This window comes from Oncorhynchus gorbuscha, unplaced genomic scaffold (genome assembly GCF_021184085.1).
Source record: "Oncorhynchus gorbuscha isolate QuinsamMale2020 ecotype Even-year unplaced genomic scaffold, OgorEven_v1.0 Un_scaffold_1528, whole genome shotgun sequence".
Classification (NCBI taxonomy): Eukaryota; Metazoa; Chordata; class Actinopteri; order Salmoniformes; family Salmonidae; genus Oncorhynchus; species Oncorhynchus gorbuscha.
The window spans coordinates 46,022-67,055 of NW_025746279.1; the positions used below are offsets into that span (position 1 = coordinate 46,022).

At 42.6% G+C, this 21,034-nt stretch overlaps 1 pseudogene; it reads right to left on the minus strand.

Annotated features, from left to right (window-relative positions):
* The window catches only part of LOC124023179, a 63,683-nt pseudogene extending 45,388 nt beyond the window's left edge, over window positions 1-18,295 (minus strand).
* Window positions 18,296-21,034: the final 2,739 nt, after the last annotated feature.

Here is a 21,034-nt window from a genome sequence, read left to right on the forward strand (position 1 = left end):
CTCTAGGTAGTGTTATTCTACTGATAGAGATACCTCCACTAGGTAGTGTTATTCTACAGATAGTATATACTGATAGAGATACCTCCTCTAGGTAGTGTAATTCTACAGATAGTATATACAGATAGAGATACCTCCACTAGGTAGTGTTATTCTACAGATAGAGATACCTCCACTAGGTAGTGTTATTCTACAGATAGAGATACCTCCACTAGGTAGTGTTATTCTACAGATAGTATATACTGATAGAGATACCTCCACTAGGTAGTGTTATTCTACTGATAGAGATACCTCCTCTAGGTAGTGTTATTCTACAGATAGTATATACTGATAGAGATACCTCCTTTAGGTAGTGTTATTCTACTGATAGAGATACCTCCACTAGGTAGTGTTATTCTACTGATAGAGATACCTCCACTAGGTAGTGTTATTCTACAGATAGAGATACCTCCACTAGGTAGTGTTATTCTACAGATAGTATATACTGATAGAGATACCTCCTCTAGGTAGTGTTATTCTACTGATAGAGATACCTCCACTAGGTAGTGTTATTCTACAGATAGAGATACCTCCACTAGGTAGTGTTATTCTACAGATAGTATATACTGATAGAGATACCTCCTCTAGGTAGTGTTATTCTACTGATAGAGATACCTCCACTAGGTAGTGTTATTCTACTGATAGTATATACTGATAGAGATACCTCCTCTAGGTAGTGTTATTCTACTGATAGAGATACCTCCACTAGGTAGTGTTATTCTACTGATAGTATATACTGATAGAGATACCTCCTCTAGGTAGTGTTATTCTACTGATAGAGATACCTCCACTAGGTAGTGTTATTCTACAGATATTATATACTGATAGAGATACCTCCTCTAGGTAGTGTTATTCTACTGATAGAGATACCTCCTCTAGGTAGTGTTATTCTACTGATAGAGATACCTCCACTAGGTAGTGTTATTCTACTGATAGAGATACCTCCACTAGGTAGTGTTATTCTACTGATAGAGATACCTCCACTAGGTAGTGTTATTCTACTGATAGAGATACCTCCACTAGGTAGTGTTATTCTACTGATAGAGATACCTCCACTAGGTAGTGTTATTCTACAGATAGTATATACTGATAGAGATACCTCCTCTAGGTAGTGTTATTCTACTGATAGTATATACTGATAGAGATACCTCCTCTAGGTAGTGTTATTCTACTGATAGAGATACCTCCACTAGGTAGTGTTATTCTACTGATAGTATATACTGATAGAGATACCTCCACTAGGTAGTGTTATTCTACTGATAGAGATACCTCCTCTAGGTAGTGTTATTCTACAGATAGTATATACTGATAGAGATACCTCCTCTAGGTAGTGTTATTCTACTGATAGAGATACCTCCTCTAGGTAGTGTTATTCTACTGATAGAGATACCTCCACTAGGTAGTGTTATTCTACTGATAGAGATACCTCCACTAGGTAGTGTTATTCTACTGATAGAGATACCTCCTCTAGGTAGTGTTATTCTACTGATAGAGATACCTCCACTAGGTAGTGTTATTCTACAGATAGTATATACTGATAGAGATACCTCCACTAGGTAGTGTTATTCTACTGATAGAGATACCTCCACTAGGTAGTGTTATTCTACTGATAGAGATACCTCCACTAGGTAGTGTTATTCTACTGATAGAGATACCTCCACTAGGTAGTGTTATTCTACTGATAGAGATACCTCCACTAGGTAGTGTTATTCTACTGATAGTATATACTGATAGAGATACCTCCACTAGGTAGTGTTATTCTACTGATAGAGATACCTCCTCTAGGTAGTGTTATTCTACTGATAGAGATACCTCCTCTAGGTAGTGTTATTCTACAGATAGTATATACTGATAGAGATACCTCCACTAGGTAGTGTTATTCTACTGATAGAGATACCTCCACTAGGTAGTGTTATTCTACTGATAGAGATACCTCCACTAGGTAGTGTTATTCTACAGATAGTATATACTGATAGAGATACCTCCTTTAGGTAGTGTTATTCTACAGATAGTATATACTGATAGAGATACCTCCTCTAGGTAGTGTTATTCTACAGATAGAGATACCTCCACTAGGTAGTGTTATTCTACTGATAGAGATACCTCCTCTAGGTAGTGTTATTCTACAGATAGTATATACTGATAGAGATACCTCCTCTAGGTAGTGTTATTCTACAGATAGAGATACCTCCACTAGGTAGTGTTATTCTACTGATAGAGATACCTCCTCTAGGTAGTGTTATTCTACTGATAGAGATACCTCCACTAGGTAGTGTTATTCTACAGATAGTATATACTGATAGAGATACCTCCTCTAGGTAGTGTTATTCTACTGATAGAGATACCTCCACTAGGTAGTGTTATTCTACAGATAGAGATACCTCCACTAGGTAGTGTTATTCTACAGATAGTATATACTGATAGAGATACCTCCTCTAGGTAGTGTTATTCTACTGATAGAGATACCTCCACTAGGTAGTGTTATTCTACTGATAGTATATACTGATAGAGATACCTCCTCTAGGTAGTGTTATTCTACTGATAGAGATACCTCCACTAGGTAGTGTTATTCTACTGATAGTATATACTGATAGAGATACCTCCTCTAGGTAGTGTTATTCTACTGATAGAGATACCTCCACTAGGTAGTGTTATTCTACAGATATTATATACTGATAGAGATACCTCCTCTAGGTAGTGTTATTCTACTGATAGAGATACCTCCTCTAGGTAGTGTTATTCTACTGATAGAGATACCTCCACTAGGTAGTGTTATTCTACTGATAGAGATACCTCCACTAGGTAGTGTTATTCTACTGATAGAGATACCTCCACTAGGTAGTGTTATTCTACTGATAGAGATACCTCCACTAGGTAGTGTTATTCTACTGATAGAGATACCTCCACTAGGTAGTGTTATTCTACAGATAGTATATACTGATAGAGATACCTCCTCTAGGTAGTGTTATTCTACTGATAGTATATACTGATAGAGATACCTCCTCTAGGTAGTGTTATTCTACTGATAGAGATACCTCCACTAGGTAGTGTTATTCTACTGATAGTATATACTGATAGAGATACCTCCACTAGGTAGTGTTATTCTACTGATAGAGATACCTCCTCTAGGTAGTGTTATTCTACAGATAGTATATACTGATAGAGATACCTCCTCTAGGTAGTGTTATTCTACTGATAGAGATACCTCCTCTAGGTAGTGTTATTCTACTGATAGAGATACCTCCACTAGGTAGTGTTATTCTACTGATAGAGATACCTCCACTAGGTAGTGTTATTCTACTGATAGAGATACCTCCTCTAGGTAGTGTTATTCTACTGATAGAGATACCTCCACTAGGTAGTGTTATTCTACAGATAGTATATACTGATAGAGATACCTCCACTAGGTAGTGTTATTCTACTGATAGAGATACCTCCACTAGGTAGTGTTATTCTACTACATAGAGATACCTCCACTAGGTAGTGTTATTCTACTGATAGAGATACCTCCACTAGGTAGTGTTATTCTACTGATAGAGATACCTCCACTAGGTAGTGTTATTCTACTGATAGTATATACTGATAGAGATACCTCCACTAGGTAGTGTTATTCTACTGATAGAGATACCTCCTCTAGGTAGTGTTATTCTACTGATAGAGATACCTCCTCTAGGTAGTGTTATTCTACAGATAGTATATACTGATAGAGATACCTCCACTAGGTAGTGTTATTCTACTGATAGAGATACCTCCACTAGGTAGTGTTATTCTACTGATAGAGATACCTCCACTAGGTAGTGTTATTCTACAGATAGTATATACTGATAGAGATACCTCCTTTAGGTAGTGTTATTCTACAGATAGTATATACTGATAGAGATACCTCCTCTAGGTAGTGTTATTCTACAGATAGAGATACCTCCACTAGGTAGTGTTATTCTACTGATAGAGATACCTCCTCTAGGTAGTGTTATTCTACAGATAGTATATACTGATAGAGATACCTCCTCTAGGTAGTGTTATTCTACAGATAGAGATACCTCCACTAGGTAGTGTTATTCTACTGATAGAGATACCTCCACTAGGTAGTGTTATTCTACTGATAGAGATACCTCCACTAGGTAGTGTTATTCTACTGATAGAGATACCTCCACTAGGTAGTGTTATTCTACTGATAAGAGATACCTCCACTAGGTAGTGTTATTCTACAGATAGAGATACCTCCACTAGGTAGTGTTATTCTACTGATAGAGATACCTCCTCTAGGTAGTGTTATTCTACTGATAGAGATACCTCCACTAGGTAGTGTTATTCTACTGATAGAGATACCTCCACTAGGTAGTGTTATTCTACTGATAGAGATACCTCCACTAGGTAGTGTTATTCTACTGATAGAGATACCTCCACTAGGTAGTGTTATTCTACTGATAGAGATACCTCCACTAGGTAGTGTTATTCTACAGATAGAGATACCTCCACTAGGTAGTGTTATTCTACTGATAGAGATATCTCCACTAGGTAGTGTTATTCTACTGATAGAGATACCTCCACTAGGTAGTGTTATTCTACTGATAGAGATACCTCCACTAGGTAGTGTTATTCTACAGATAGAGATACCTCCACTAGGTAGTGTTATTCTACAGATAGTATATACTGATAGAGATACCTCCTCTAGGTAGTGTTATTCTACTGATAGAGATACCTCCACTAGGTAGTGTTATTCTACTGATAGTATATACTGATAGAGATACCTCCTCTAGGTAGTGTTATTCTACTGATAGAGATACCTCCACTAGGTAGTGTTATTCTACTGATAGTATATACTGATAGAGATACCTCCTCTAGGTAGTGTTATTCTACTGATAGAGATACCTCCACTAGGTAGTGTTATTCTACAGATATTATATACTGATAGAGATACCTCCTCTAGGTAGTGTTATTCTACTGATAGAGATACCTCCTCTAGGTAGTGTTATTCTACTGATAGAGATACCTCCACTAGGTAGTGTTATTCTACTGATAGAGATACCTCCACTAGGTAGTGTTATTCTACTGATAGAGATACCTCCACTAGGTAGTGTTATTCTACTGATAGAGATACCTCCACTAGGTAGTGTTATTCTACTGATAGAGATACCTCCACTAGGTAGTGTTATTCTACAGATAGTATATACTGATAGAGATACCTCCTCTAGGTAGTGTTATTCTACTGATAGTATATACTGATAGAGATACCTCCTCTAGGTAGTGTTATTCTACTGATAGAGATACCTCCACTAGGTAGTGTTATTCTACTGATAGTATATACTGATAGAGATACCTCCACTAGGTAGTGTTATTCTACTGATAGAGATACCTCCTCTAGGTAGTGTTATTCTACAGATAGTATATACTGATAGAGATACCTCCTCTAGGTAGTGTTATTCTACTGATAGAGATACCTCCTCTAGGTAGTGTTATTCTACTGATAGAGATACCTCCACTAGGTAGTGTTATTCTACTGATAGAGATACCTCCACTAGGTAGTGTTATTCTACTGATAGAGATACCTCCTCTAGGTAGTGTTATTCTACTGATAGAGATACCTCCACTAGGTAGTGTTATTCTACAGATAGTATATACTGATAGAGATACCTCCACTAGGTAGTGTTATTCTACTGATAGAGATACCTCCACTAGGTAGTGTTATTCTACTGATAGAGATACCTCCACTAGGTAGTGTTATTCTACTGATAGTATATACTGATAGAGATACCTCCACTAGGTAGTGTTATTCTACTGATAGAGATACCTCCTCTAGGTAGTGTTATTCTACTGATAGAGATACCTCCTCTAGGTAGTGTTATTCTACAGATAGTATATACTGATAGAGATACCTCCACTAGGTAGTGTTATTCTACTGATAGAGATACCTCCACTAGGTAGTGTTATTCTACTGATAGAGATACCTCCACTAGGTAGTGTTATTCTACAGATAGTATATACTGATAGAGATACCTCCTTTAGGTAGTGTTATTCTACAGATAGTATATACTGATAGAGATATCTCCACTAGGTAGTGTTATTCTACAGATAGAGATACCTCCTCTAGGTAGTGTTATTCTACAGATAGTATATACTGATAGAGATACCTCCTCTAGGTAGTGTTATTCTACAGATAGAGATACCTCCACTAGGTAGTGTTATTCTACTGATAGAGATACCTCCACTAGGTAGTGTTATTCTACAGATATTATATACTGATAGAGATACCTCCTCTAGGTAGTGTTATTCTACTGATAGAGATACCTCCTCTAGGTAGTGTTATTCTACTGATAGAGATACCTCCACTAGGTAGTGTTATTCTACTGATAGAGATACCTCCACTAGGTAGTGTTATTCTACTGATAGAGATACCTCCACTAGGTAGTGTTATTCTACTGATAGAGATACCTCCACTAGGTAGTGTTATTCTACTGATAGAGATACCTCCACTAGGTAGTGTTATTCTACAGATAGTATATACTGATAGAGATACCTCCTCTAGGTAGTGTTATTCTACTGATAGTATATACTGATAGAGATACCTCCTCTAGGTAGTGTTATTCTACTGATAGAGATACCTCCACTAGGTAGTGTTATTCTACTGATAGTATATACTGATAGAGATACCTCCACTAGGTAGTGTTATTCTACTGATAGAGATACCTCCTCTAGGTAGTGTTATTCTACAGATAGTATATACTGATAGAGATACCTCCTCTAGGTAGTGTTATTCTACTGATAGAGATACCTCCTCTAGGTAGTGTTATTCTACTGATAGAGATACCTCCACTAGGTAGTGTTATTCTACTGATAGAGATACCTCCACTAGGTAGTGTTATTCTACTGATAGAGATACCTCCTCTAGGTAGTGTTATTCTACTGATAGAGATACCTCCACTAGGTAGTGTTATTCTACAGATAGTATATACTGATAGAGATACCTCCACTAGGTAGTGTTATTCTACTGATAGAGATACCTCCACTAGGTAGTGTTATTCTACTGATAGAGATACCTCCACTAGGTAGTGTTATTCTACTGATAGTATATACTGATAGAGATACCTCCACTAGGTAGTGTTATTCTACTGATAGAGATACCTCCTCTAGGTAGTGTTATTCTACTGATAGAGATACCTCCTCTAGGTAGTGTTATTCTACAGATAGTATATACTGATAGAGATACCTCCACTAGGTAGTGTTATTCTACTGATAGAGATACCTCCACTAGGTAGTGTTATTCTACTGATAGAGATACCTCCACTAGGTAGTGTTATTCTACAGATAGTATATACTGATAGAGATACCTCCTTTAGGTAGTGTTATTCTACAGATAGTATATACTGATAGAGATATCTCCACTAGGTAGTGTTATTCTACAGATAGAGATACCTCCTCTAGGTAGTGTTATTCTACAGATAGTATATACTGATAGAGATACCTCCTCTAGGTAGTGTTATTCTACAGATAGAGATACCTCCACTAGGTAGTGTTATTCTACTGATAGAGATACCTCCACTAGGTAGTGTTATTCTACAGATAGAGATACCTCCACTAGGTAGTGTTATTCTACTGATAGAGATACCTCCTCTAGGTAGTGTTATTCTACTGATAGAGATACCTCCACTAGGTAGTGTTATTCTACTGATAGAGATACCTCCACTAGGTAGTGTTATTCTACTGATAGAGATACCTCCACTAGGTAGTGTTATTCTACAGATAGTATATACTGATAGAGATACCTCCTCTAGGTAGTGTTATTCTACTGATAGAGATCCCTCCACTAGGTAGTGTTATTCTACTGATAGAGATACCTCCACTAGGTAGTGTTATTCTACTGATAGAGATACCTCCACTAGGTAGTGTTATTCTACTGATAGAGATACCTCCACTAGGTAGTGTTATTCTACTGATAGAGATACCTCCACTAGGTAGTGTTATTCTACAGATAGAGATACCTCCACTAGGTAGTGTTATTCTACTGATAGAGATACCTCCTCTAGGTAGTGTTATTCTACAGATAGTATATACTGATAGAGATACCTCCACTAGGTAGTGTTATTCTACAGATAGTATATACTGATAGAGATACCTCCACTAGGTAGTGTTATTCTACTGATAGTATATACTGATAGAGATACCTCCACTAGGTAGTGTTATTCTACAGATAGTATATACTGATAGAGATACCTCCACTAGGTAGTGTTATTCTACAGATAGTATATACTGATAGAGATCCCTCCACTAGGTAGTGTTATTCTACAGATAGTATATACTGATAGAGATATCTCCACTAGGTAGTGTTATTCTACAGATAGAGATACCTCCACTAGGTAGTGTTATTCTACAGATAGAGATACCTCCACTAGGTAGTGTTATTCTACTGATAGAGATACCTCCACTAGGTAGTGTTATTCTACTGATAGAGATACCTCCACTAGGTAGTGTTATTCTACTGATAGAGATACCTCCACTAGGTAGTGTTATTCTACTGATAGAGATATCTCCACTAGGTAGTGTTATTCTACTGATAGAGATACCTCCACTAGGTAGTGTTATTCTACTGATAGTATATACTGATAGAGATACCTCCTCTAGGTAGTGTTATTCTACAGATAGAGATACCTCCACTAGGTAGTGTTATTCTACTGATAGAGATACCTCCACTAGGTAGTGTTATTCTACTGATAGAGATACCTCCACTAGGTAGTGTTATTCTACTGATAGAGATACCTCCACTAGGTAGTGTTATTCTACTGATAGAGATACCTCCACTAGGTAGTGTTATTCTACAGATAGTATATACTGATAGAGATCCCTCCACTAGGTAGTGTTATTCTACAGATAGTATATACTGATAGAGATACCTCCACTAGGTAGTGTTATTCTACTGATAGAGATACCTCCACTAGGTAGTGTTATTCTACTGATAGAGATACCTCCACTAGGTAGTGTTATTCTACTGATAGAGATACCTCCACTAGGTAGTGTTATTCTACTGATAGAGATACCTCCACTAGGTAGTGTTATTCTACTGATAGAGATACCTCCACTAGGTAGTGTTATTCTCCAGATAGTATATACTGATAGAGATACCTCCACTAGGTAGTGTTATTCTACAGATAGAGATACCTCCACTAGGTAGTGTTATTCTACTGATAGAGATACCTCCACTAGGTAGTGTTATTCTACTGATAGAGATACCTCCACTAGGTAGTGTTATTCTACAGATAGAGATACCTCCACTAGGTAGTGTTATTCTACTGATAGAGATACCTCCACTAGGTAGTGTTATTCTACTGATAGAGATACCTCCACTAGGTAGTGTTATTCTACAGATAGAGATACCTCCACTAGGTAGTGTTATTCTACTGATAGAGATACCTCCTCTAGGTAGTGTTATTCTACTGATAGAGATACCTCCACTAGGTAGTGTTATTCTACTGATAGAGATACCTCCACTAGGTAGTGTTATTCTACTGATAGAGATACCTCCACTAGGTAGTGTTATTCTACAGATAGAGATACCTCCACTAGGTAGTGTTATTCTACTGATAGAGATACCTCCACTAGGTAGTGTTATTCTACTGATAGAGATATCTCCACTAGGTAGTGTTATTCTACTGATAGAGATACCTCCACTAGGTAGTGTTATTCTACTGATAGAGATACCTCCACTAGGTAGTGTTATTCTACTGATAGAGATACCTCCACTAGGTAGTGTTATTCTACTGATAGAGATACCTCCACTAGGTAGTGTTATTCTACTGATAGAGATACCTCCTCTAGGTAGTGTTATTCTACTGATAGAGATACCTCCTCTAGGTAGTGTTATTCTACTGATAGTATATACTGATAGAGATACCTCCACTAGGTAGTGTTATTCTACTGATAGTATATACTGATAGAGATACCTCCACTAGGTAGTGTTATTCTACTGATAGTATATACTGATAGAGATACCTCCACTAGGTAGTGTTATTCTACTGATAGAGATACCTCCACTAGGTAGTGTTATTCTACTGATAGAGATACCTCCACTAGGTAGTGTTATTCTACTGATAGAGATACCTCCACTAGGTAGTGTTATTCTACAGATAGAGATACCTCCACTAGGTAGTGTTATTCTACTGATAGAGATACCTCCACTAGGTAGTGTTATTCTACAGATAGTATATACTGATAGAGATACCTCCACTAGGTAGTGTTATTCTACAGATAGTATATACTGATAGAGATACCTCCACTAGGTAGTGTTATTCTACAGATAGTATATACTGATAGAGATACCTCCACTAGGTAGTGTTATTCTATAAATGACAGGGTATTTAACTGACCTCCTCCTCCACAGCGAACAGCTTGACGATGTTCTTATGGTTGAGTTTCTTCAGGACCTCAAACTCTCTCATTTGGACGTCGAGTGGTCGCAGGAAACTGAGGTTGTTGAACACCTTCACCGCATATAGGTCCCCCGTTTTCTGGTGTTACAGAACACAGTGTTATATACAGGTGTGTTTTCAGGTGTTACAGAACACAGTGTTATATACAGGTGTGTTTACAGGTGTTACAGAACACAGTGTTATATACAGGTGTTACAGAACACAGTGTTATATACAGGTGTGTTTTCAGGTGTTAGAGAACACAGTGTTATATACAGGTGTGTTTTCAGGTGTTAGAACACAGTGTTATATACAGGTGTTACAGAACACAGTGTTATATACAGGTGTGTTTTCAGGTGTTACAGAACACAGTGTTATATACAGGTGTGTTTTCAGGTGTTAGAACACAGTGTTATATACAGGTGTGTTTTCAGGTGTTAGAACACAGTGTTATATACAGGTGTTACAGAACACAGTGTTATATACAGGTGTGTTTTCAGGTGTTAGAGAACACAGTGTTATATACAGGTGTGTTTTCAGGTGTTACAGAACACAGTGTTATATACAGGTGTGTTTTCAGGTGTTACAGAACACAGTGTTATATACAGGTGTGTTTACAGGTGTTACAGAACACAGTGTTATATACAGGTGTGTTTTCAGGTGTTAGAACACAGTGTTATATACAGGTGTGTTTTCAGGTGTTAGAACACAGTGTTATATACAGGTGTGTTTTCAGGTGTTAGAACACAGTGTTATATACAGGTGTTACAGAACACAGTGTTATATACAGGTGTGTTTTCAGGTGTTACAGAACACAGTGTTATATACAGGTGTGTTTTCAGGTGTTACAGAACACAGTGTTATATACAGGTGTGTTTTCAGGTGTTACAGAACACAGTGTTATATACAGGTGTGTTTTCTGGTGTTAGAGAACACAGTGTTATATACAGGTGTGTTTTCTGGTGTTAGAGAACACAGTGTTATATACAGGTGTGTTTTCAGGTGTTACAGAACACAGTGTTATATACAGGTGTGTTTTCAGGTGTTACAGAACACAGTGTTATATACAGGTGTGTTTTCAGCCACAAGAGCATTAGTGAGGTGGGGGTGATTAGGCTGCGAGCCAGGCCTAATCGCCCGACCTCACTAAGCTCGCAGTCAGAGTTCCAATTCATCCCGAAGGTGTCCGATGAGGTTGAGGTCAGGGCTCTGTGCATGCCAGTCAAGTTCTTCCACACCGATGTCAAAAAACCATTTCTGTAGGGAACTTTGTGCCCCCCACAAAGCAAGGAAGGGGACTTCCCCAAACTGTTGCCACAAAGTTGGAAGCACAGAATCTTCTGGAATGTCATTGTATTCTGTAGCGTTAAGATTTCCCTTCACTGGAACTAAGGGGCCTAGTCTGAACCATGAAAAACAGCCCCAGACCATTATTCCTCCTCCACCAAACGTTACAGCTGCCACTATGCATTCTGGCAGGAAGTGTTGTCCGCAGAAGGACGGGTTGAAATAGTAGAATCCACTCATTTGAAGGGGTGTCCACATACTGCTGTATATATAGTGGATTTTTTATTTGACCTTAATTTAACAAGGCAGTTAATTAAGAACAAATTCTTATTTACAATGACGGCCTCCCGGGGAATGGTGGGTTAACTGGTCTAGGAACAGTGGGTTAACTGGTCTAGGAACGGTGGGTTAACTGGTCTAGGAACAGTGGGTTAACTGGTCTAGGAACAGAGGGTTAACTGGTCTAGGAACAGAGGGTTAACTGGTCTAGGAACAGAGGGTTAACTGGTCTAGGAACAGTGGGTTAACTGGTCTAGGAACGGTGGGTTAACTGGTCTAGGAACAGTGGGTTAACTGGTCTAGGAACAGTGGGTTAACTGGTCTAGGAACAGAGGGTTAACTGGTCTAGGAACAGAGGGTTAACTGGTCTAGGAACAGAGGGTTAACTGGTCTAGGAACAGTGGGTTAACTGGTCTAGGAACGGTGGGTTAACTGGTCTAGGAACAGTGGGTTAACTGGTCTAGGAACAGAGGGTTAACTGGTCTAGGAACAGAGGGTTAACTGGTCTAGGAACAGAGGGTTAACTGGTTTAGGAACAGTGGGTTAACTGGTCTAGGAACAGTGGGTTAACTGGTTTAGGAACAGTGGGTTAACTGGTCTAGGAATGGTGGGTTAACTGGTCTAGGAACGGTGGGTTAACTGGTTTAGGAACAGTGGGTTAACTGGTCTAGGAACAGTGGGTTAACTGCCTTGTTCAGGGGCAGAACGACAGATTTATACCTTGTCAATTTGGGGATTCAATCTAGCAACCTTTCGGTTACTGACCCAATGTTATAACCACTAGGCTACCCTGCCGTCCCGTATCTAGGGAATAGGTTGCCATCAGGGACACAGCCCTAGTGAGACAGTCCATCAGGGACACAGCCCTAGTGAGACAGTCCTTCAGGGACACAGCCCTAGTGAGACAGTCCTTCAGGGACACAGCCCTAGTGAGACAGTCCTTCAGGGACACAGCCCTAGTGAGACAGTCCTTCAGGGACACAGCCCTAGTGAGACAGTCCTTCAGGGACACAGACCTAGTGAGACAGTCCTTCAGGGACACAGACCTAGTGAGACAGTCCATCAGGGACACAGCCCTAGTGAGACAGTCCATCAGGGACACAGCCCTAGTGAGACAGTCCTTCAGGGACACAGCCCTAGTGAGACAGTCCTTCAGGGACACAGCCCTAGTGAGACAGTCCTTCAGGGACACAGCCCTAGTGAGACAGACCTTCAGGGACACAGCCCTAGAGAGACAGTCCATCAGGTCCCATCAGGGACACAGCCCTAGTGAGACAGTCCTTCAGGGACACAGCCCTAGTGAGACAGTCCATCAGGGACACAGCCCTAGTGAGACAGTCCTTCAGGGACACAGCCCCAGTGAGACAGTCCTTCAGGGACACAGCCCCAGTGAGACAGTCCTTCAGGGACACAGCCCTAGTGAGACAGTCCATCAGGGACACAGCCCTAGTGAGACAGTCCTTCAGGGACACAGCCCTAGTGAGACAGTCCATCAGGTCCCATCAGGGACACAGCCCTAGTGAGACAGTCCATCAGGGACACAGCCCTAGTGAGACAGTCCATCAGGTCCCATCAGGGACACAGCCCTAGTGAGACAGTCCATCAGGGACACAGCCCTAGTGAGACAGTCCTTCAGGTCCCATCAGGGACACAGCCCTAGTGAGACAGTCCTTCAGGGACACAGCCCTAGTGAGACAGTCCTTCAGGGACACAGCCCTAGTGAGACAGTCCTTCAGGGACACAGCCCTAGTGAGACAGTCCATCAGGGACACAGCCCTAGTGAGACAGTCCATCAGGTCCCATCAGGGACACAGCCCTAGTGAGACAGTCCATCAGGGACACAGCCCTAGTGAGACAGTCCATCAGGTCCCATCAGGGACACAGCCCTAGTGAGACAGTCCTTCAGGGACACAGCCCTAGTGAGACAGTCCATCAGGGACACAGCCCTAGTGAGACAGTCCTTCAGGGACACAGCCCTAGTGAGACAGTCCTTCAGGGACACAGCCCTAGTGAGACAGTCCTTCAGGGACACAGCCCTAGTGAGACAGTCCATCAGGTCCCATCAGGGACACAGCCCTAGTGAGACAGTCCATCAGGGACACAGCCCTAGTGAGACAGTACTTCAGGGACACAGCCCTAGTGAGACAGTCCTTCAGGGACACAGCCCTAGTGAGACAGTCCTTCAGGGACACAGCCCTAGTGAGACAGTCCATCAGGTCCCATCAGGGACACAGCCCTAGTGAGACAGTCCTTCAGGGACACAGCCCTAGTGAGACAGTCCATCAGGGACACAGCCCTAGTGAGACAGTCCTTCAGAGACACAGCCCTAGTGAGACAGTCCTTCAGGGACACAGCCCTAGTGAGACAGTCCTTCAGGGACACAGCCCTAGTGAGACAGTCCATCAGGGACACAGCCCTAGTGAGACAGTCCATCAGGTCCCATCAGGGACACAGCCCTAGTGAGACAGTCCTTCAGGGACACAGCCCTAGTGAGACAGTCCTTCAGGGACACAGCCCTAGTGAGACAGTCCATCAGGGACACAGCCCTAGTGAGACAGTCCTTCAGGGACACAGCCCTAGTGAGACAGTCCTTCAAGGACACAGCCCTAGTGAGACAGTCCTTCAGGGACACAGCCCTAGTGAGACAGTCCTTCAGGGACACAGCCCTAGTGAGACAGTCCATCAGGGACACAGCCCTAGTGAGACAGTCCTTCAGGGACACAGCCCTAGTGAGACAGTCCTTCAGGGACACAGACCTAGTGAGACAGTCCTTCAGGGACACAGCCCTAGTGAGACAGTCCATCAGGGACACAGCCCTAGTGAGACAGTCCTTCAGGGACACAACCCTAGTGAGACAGTCCTTCAGGGACACAGACCTAGTGAGACAGTCCTTCAGGGACACAGCCCTAGTGAGACAGTCCTTCAGGGACACAGCCCTAGTGAGACAGTCCTTCAGGGACACAGCCCTAGTGAGACAGTTCATTAAGTGCCATAGATGTTCATTCTGTCAGAATCAAACAGACAGAACCAAACACAAAGACATGTCCAGACCCGTCCTAAAATGTGTTGGCATCCTCCCTCTAGTCGAGAGAGACCTGGGAAAGCCCCTGTGGAGACAGAAGGGAAAGCCCCTGTGGAGAGAGAAGGGTTAGCACGCTAGCTTAGACTGATATGGCTGAGCAGACAACCGTAACCCTCTGAGACATGAACAGTTGGTGAAACGTCTCAAAATGGCGAGTTAGTGAGACAACAGACAGTGAACAACAGTACTATATTAGACTTCCTGTTCGGTCTACATGCCAACAACTAAAACAACACTACACTTCTGCTCTTGCATCCACGCAGGTGAGAGACTGCCAAGATGCTTGGTGGAGAGACTGCCAAGATGCTTGGTGGAGAGACTGCCAAGATGCTTGGTGGAGAGACTGCCAAGATGCTTGGTGGAGAGACTGCCAAGATGCTTGGTGGAGAGACTGCCAAGATGCTTGGTGGAGAGACTGCCAAGATGTTTGGTGGAGAGACTGCCAAGATGCTTGGTGGAGAGACTGCCAAGATGTCCCCCTCAGTTACAGTCCAGCCCCCCCACAGTGTTGCCCATAGATACAGTTGAAGTCAGAAGTTTACATACACTTAGGTTGGAGTCATTAAAACTCGTTTTTCAACCACTCCACATATTGCTTGTTAACAAACTATAGTTTTGGCAAGTCGGTTAGGACATCTACTTTGTGCATGACACAAGTAATTTTTCCAACAATTGTTTACAGACAGATTATTTCACTTATAATTCACTATATCACAATTCTAGTGGGTCAGAAGTTTACATACACTAAGTTGACTGTGCCTTTAAACAGATTGGAAAATTATATTACCAGTCCTGTACCCTGTGTCTGCCACGGTAGATGTTAGCCCTGTACCTTGTGTCTGCCACGGTAGATGTTAGCCCTGTACCTTGTGTCTGCCACGGTAGATGTTAGCCCTGTACCTTGTGTCTGCCACGGTAGATGTTAGCGTGTTAGCCCTGTACCTTGTGTCTGCCACGGTAGATGTTAGCGTGTTAGCCCTGTACCTTGTGTCTGCCACGGTAGATGTTAGCGTGTTAGCCCTGTACCTTGTGTCTGCCACGGTAGATGTTAGTGTTAGCCCTGTACCTTGTGTCTGTCACGGTAGATGTTTGTGTTAGCCCTGTACCTTGTGTCTGCCACGGTAGATGTTTGTGTTAGCCCTGTACCTTGTGTCTGCCACAGTAGATGTTAGCCCTGTACCTTGTGTCTGCCACGGTAGATGTTAGCCCTGTACCTTGTGTCTGCCACGGTAGATGTTAGCCCTGTACCTTGTGTCTGCCACGGTAGATGTTAGTGTTAGCCCTGTACCTTGTGTCTGCCACGGTAGATGTTAGCGTGTTAGCCCTGTACCTTGTGTCTGCCACGGTAGATGTTAGTGTTAGCCCTGTACCTTGTGTCTGCCACGGTAGATGTTAGCCCTGTACCTTGTGTCTGCCACGGTAGATGTTAGTGTTAGCCCTGTACCTTGTGTCTGCCACGGTAGATGTTAGTGTTAGACCTGTACCTTGTGTCTGCCACGGTAGATGTTAGTGTTAGACCTGTACCTTGTGTCTGCCACGGTAGACGTTAGCTGTAGCTCCCTGGCCCAGCAGGTCTGAGATGAGCCACAGGTAGTTGGCTGTGCTCTGCATGATGATGGCTTCAGGTTCACCTGTAGTGGAGAACAAAGCAGCACATTCAGACAGCACACTAAGGGGAATGACATATTGAACAACTAGCTCTGGTCCAGGGTGTTAGTGAGGCTCAACGTTAGCAAGCTGCACTAACGCCAAGGACCAGAGCTAACAGTGGTCCTGGGTCACTCATACAGTAGATAAAGAGAGCAACATTAGGTTATAGCAACCCCTGAAACAGTAACTGTCAATTAGTATCATGACTGTTGTAGCTATGGTCATAATAACATGCATTCTGTGTACTTCAAATATCAATCATTTCTGGTAAATATTGAATAGATATTTCACTAGCTAGGTTTCCAATCCAAATGGTGTGTTCTTACACCAAACTGACTTGTTGTTGGGGGGAGGGGGGGGTAAATGTGCCTAGTCTGGTTTTGGAAGGTGTGTTCTAGCCAGCAGTGCGGGTACACTGTCTACATGATGAGATTATTATGGATAAAAGTGAGAATATCTGGATTTGTCAAACGGCATCAAGAGCATCACCATGACTTTCACTGTGAAGTTCATCATATAATGTATTTCACCTGCAGCCTGATAAACTGCACCGCTTCCTGAATCGTAGTGGGAGACAACATATCATCCCATGACTCCAAATGGGTTATAACTCGGTTATAAATATTTGCGAATAAAGGAGGTCTCAAACCGCCATTTCGCACATAATTACATTTACCTACATAAAAGTATTCCACCATGATGAACTATTATCTAAGGGCATTTATAAAATTGTACGAAAACTTCCTGTTTCCAACACAGCTGTCGTGCTAAAAATAAGACTTTTACATAAAAACTGTCGATGCGTTTAGTAAAATCCACTTCCCGACTCATCAGTGTCACAGCCAATAGGAGGCCTCGCTGATCCACTGAGCAGTTAGAGGAAACATCAAACCCATTAAATCTAGACTAGAGGGATAATACTGTATTAGCTGGATCTCAAGCAGTGTGAAACTGACGATAACTTTTATTACACCGTGACGCCATGGGAAACCCCCCTCCGGCCCAACGCCTTCACAATGACGACAAAAATATAGACCGCTCTCTATCCATGACAATGTCCGAGCTACATGTCAAAGTCTGACGTTATAGTAATGGTCAGAAACGTCATTTGACTATGACAAAATGCTGTAGTAACGTATCCAGGTAGTTAAAGTTGTGTGCCCTAACTACGCATCAGGCTATTCACCACAAGCAATGGTTTATGTTATCTTTTAATAATGTCTTCTTAACTATCTCACTGAACCAAATAACGCCGAAGGAGGAGGAAAATGTATTTAGATACACGTTTTATTCGTGTCTCGTCAGTCGGTCTGATTCACAGTGAAAAACAACAACAAAGATGACAGATCCCACCTCCACAAAAGGATATACACCGACATTACACAAATACATCTGGGAAGGAAGACACCGTGTGCAGTTAAAACACCTTGTAGTCATACAATATAACTTTATATTTTTACGTTTTTGTCAGGTACAAATCACTAGTATAATCAGGTTGTGTTTATTTCCTTACCTCCGGGAAAAACCAGAATCCTTTCACTTCTGGATCACGTGATGGGAATAACCCAATCAGAAAGCAGTATGGAAAAGGGGGTGTGGTTCCTCTTTTACCGTACTTCCGGGTAAAGAAGAGAGTCATAAGAAAGCGACCGAGTGTCGTTTTCATTTCAGGTGCATCGGACCAGTTGTTTTTTCATAGAGCCTGGATGGGGAAAACGAAAGCACCGACAACCGAGTTTATAAAAACACAGAGGTGCAACATCTTAAGACTTCCGGGAACGCTTTCGAAGCAGATCAGAACGGAGTTTGAGAAGTAAATTAGAGAAGTGAGCAATTATTCTTCAGATGTACGTTTTCTCGAAATCTAAAAGGCACAACCAGCCAATGTTTTTAGTAGTTGAACATTTTTACTACTCCAACCTCGTGAAAATAAACGGATACCTTTTTTAAAATGATCGTCAAAAACAACTTTATATCGAAGGAGCGCCTTATTAGAGATGACGGTTGGCACATGCGCAGTTCGGCGCGAGTTGAGTTAATGCGCATGAGTTTAGCTATCCGACAAGCGTGAGCTGGGATTTCTATCTTCATACTGTACTGTCTTTGGCAACAGTCACGCTCAATAATCATGGATTTATCCTATATTAGTTCAAGGTTGTGGTGAATTCGAGCGGGACAGCACGGTACCTGTTAAAGATAACCCCCCCGGGGAAATGTTGGTTGCTGCTCTGCATACATAACACACTGGAAGATAGACAAAAGGACATATACAGACAATACAGTAGAAAAGTGCAATTCATGAGCATTCAATGATTCATCTGCACATAAAATACTAATAGTCACATGTGCCAAATACAACAGGTAACCTTACAGTGAAATGCTTACTTTACAATGCAGTTAAAAAAATATGAAATAAGAAATAAAAGTAACAAGTAGTTAAAGAGCAGCAGTAAAATATCAATAGCGAAGGGCGCAGTGGTCTAAGGATTCTGGGTTCGAGTCCAGGTTCTGTCTCAGTGCTCTATGGTTCTGCCACCAGAGATTCTGGGTTCGAGTCCAGGCTCTGTCTCAGTGGTCTAAGGATTCTGGGTTCGAGTCCAGGTTCTGTCTCAGTGGTCTAAGGCTCTGCCACCAGAGATTCTGGGTTCGAGTCCAGGCTCTGTCTCAGTGCTCTAAGGTTCTGCCACCAGAGATTCTGGGTTCGAGTCCAGGCTCTGTCTCAGTGGTCTAAAGATTCTGGGTTCGAGTCCAGGCTCTGTCTCAGTGGTCTAAGGTTCTGCCACCAGAGATTCTGGGTTCGAGTCCAGGCTCTGTCGCAGTGGTCTAAGGATTCTGGGTTCGAGTCCAGGCTCTGTCGCAGCCGGCCGTGACTGGGAGGCCCATGGGGCAACGCACAATTGGCCCAGCGTCGTCCGGGTTAGGGAGGGTTTGGCCGGCAGGGATATCCTTGTCTCATCGCGCACTAGCGACTCCTGTGTCGGGCCGGGCGCAGTGCACGTTGTCAGTGTTGTGTCATCGACAAACTTAACGATCATGTTGGAGTCGTGCCTAGCCGCGCAGTCATGAGTGAACAGAGCAAGCACCCGAGGCCCGTGTTGAGGATCAGTGTGGCGAATGTGTCGTGGAGAAATATAACACTCTTACAAGAACTAACATAACAGGGCTGAGCCCCTCCAGGGAAGGACCTTATCACTAACATAACAGGGCTGAGCCCCTCCAGGGAAGGACCTTATCACTAACATAACAGGGCTGAGCCCCTCCATGGAAGGACCTTATCACTAACATAACAGGGCTGAGCCCCTCCAGGGAAGGACCTTATCACTAACATAACAGGGCTGAGCCCCTCCAGGGAAGGACCTTATCACTAACATAACAGGGCTGAGCCCCTCCAGGGAAGGACCTTATCACTAACATAACAGGGCTGAGCCTCCAGGGAAGGACCTTATCACTAACATAACAGGGCTGAGCCCCTCCAGGGAAGGACCTTATCACTAACATAACAGGGCTGAGCCCCTCCAGGGAAGGACCTTATCACTAACATAACAGGGCTGAGCCCCTCCATGGAAGGACCTTATCACTAACATAACAGGGCTGAGCCCCTCCAGGGAAGGACCTTATCACTAACATAACAGGGCTGAGCCCCTCCATGGAAGGACCTTATCACTAACATAACAGGGCTGAGCCCCTCCATGGAAGGACCTTATCACTAACATAACAGGGCCGAGCCCCTCCATGGAAGGACCTTATCACTAACATAACAGGGCTGAGCCCCTCCATGGAAGGACCTTATCACTAACATAACAGGGCTGAGCCCCTCCATGGAAGGACCTTATCACTAACATAACAGGGCTGAGCCCCTCCATGGAAGGACCTTATCACTAACATAACAGGGCTGAGCCCCTCCATGGAAGGACCTTATCACTAACATAACAGGGCTGAGCCCCTCCAGGGAAGGACCTTATCACTAACATAACAGGGCTGAGCCCCTCCATGGAAGGACCTTATCACTAACATAACAGGGCTGAGCCCCTCCAGGGAAGGACCTTATCACTAACATAACAGGGCTGAGCCCCTCCATGGAAGGACCTTATCACTAACATAACAGGGCTGAGCCCCTCCATGGAAGGACCTTATCACTAACATAACAGGGCTGAGCCCCTCCATGGAAGGACCTTATCACTAACATAACAGGGCTGAGCCCCTCCATGGAAGGACCTTATCACTAACATAACAGGGCTGAGCCCCTCCATGGAAGGACCTTATCACTAACATAACAGGGCTGAGCCCCTCCAGGGAAGGA